Genomic DNA, 475 nt, shown 5'->3' with positions numbered 1-475 from the left:
CGGACGGTGCCGGGTGGGCCGTGTCCGGCTGTGCCGTGACAGGTGACACCGTGCCGGGCCAGGCCGTGCTGCACCGTGTCCTTGCTTGCCGTGCCATTCCTAGCCGTGCCCTGCCATTCCAAGCTGTTCCATGCCTTGCCAAGTGCTGTTATGCCACGCTTCGCTGTGTCCGTCAGTGCCGTTCCAAGCTGTTCCGTGCCATTCCTAGCCGTGCCATGCCATTCCAAGCTGCGCTATGCCACTCCAGGCCATTCCGAGCCGTGCCATGCCGTGCTCTCTTGCAGGGGGCAAGCGTGACACCGACCTCATCCTGCCCATCAACTCCTCCCTGAGCGTGACGCTGCACCAGGACCAGGTGGGTCAGGGACAGGATCAGGATCAGGGTAAGGGTCAGGATCAGGTTTAGGATCAGCCCCCCAGCCGTGTCCGGGGGTGCTGAGCCCCTTCCCTCTCTCCCCACAGCTCAAGACCACCA

Source organism: Corvus brachyrhynchos, unplaced genomic scaffold (genome assembly GCF_000691975.1).
Source record: "Corvus brachyrhynchos isolate BGI_N302 unplaced genomic scaffold, ASM69197v1 scaffold365, whole genome shotgun sequence".
Classification (NCBI taxonomy): domain Eukaryota; kingdom Metazoa; phylum Chordata; class Aves; order Passeriformes; family Corvidae; genus Corvus; species Corvus brachyrhynchos.
This window is presented reverse-complemented; position numbering follows the sequence as displayed.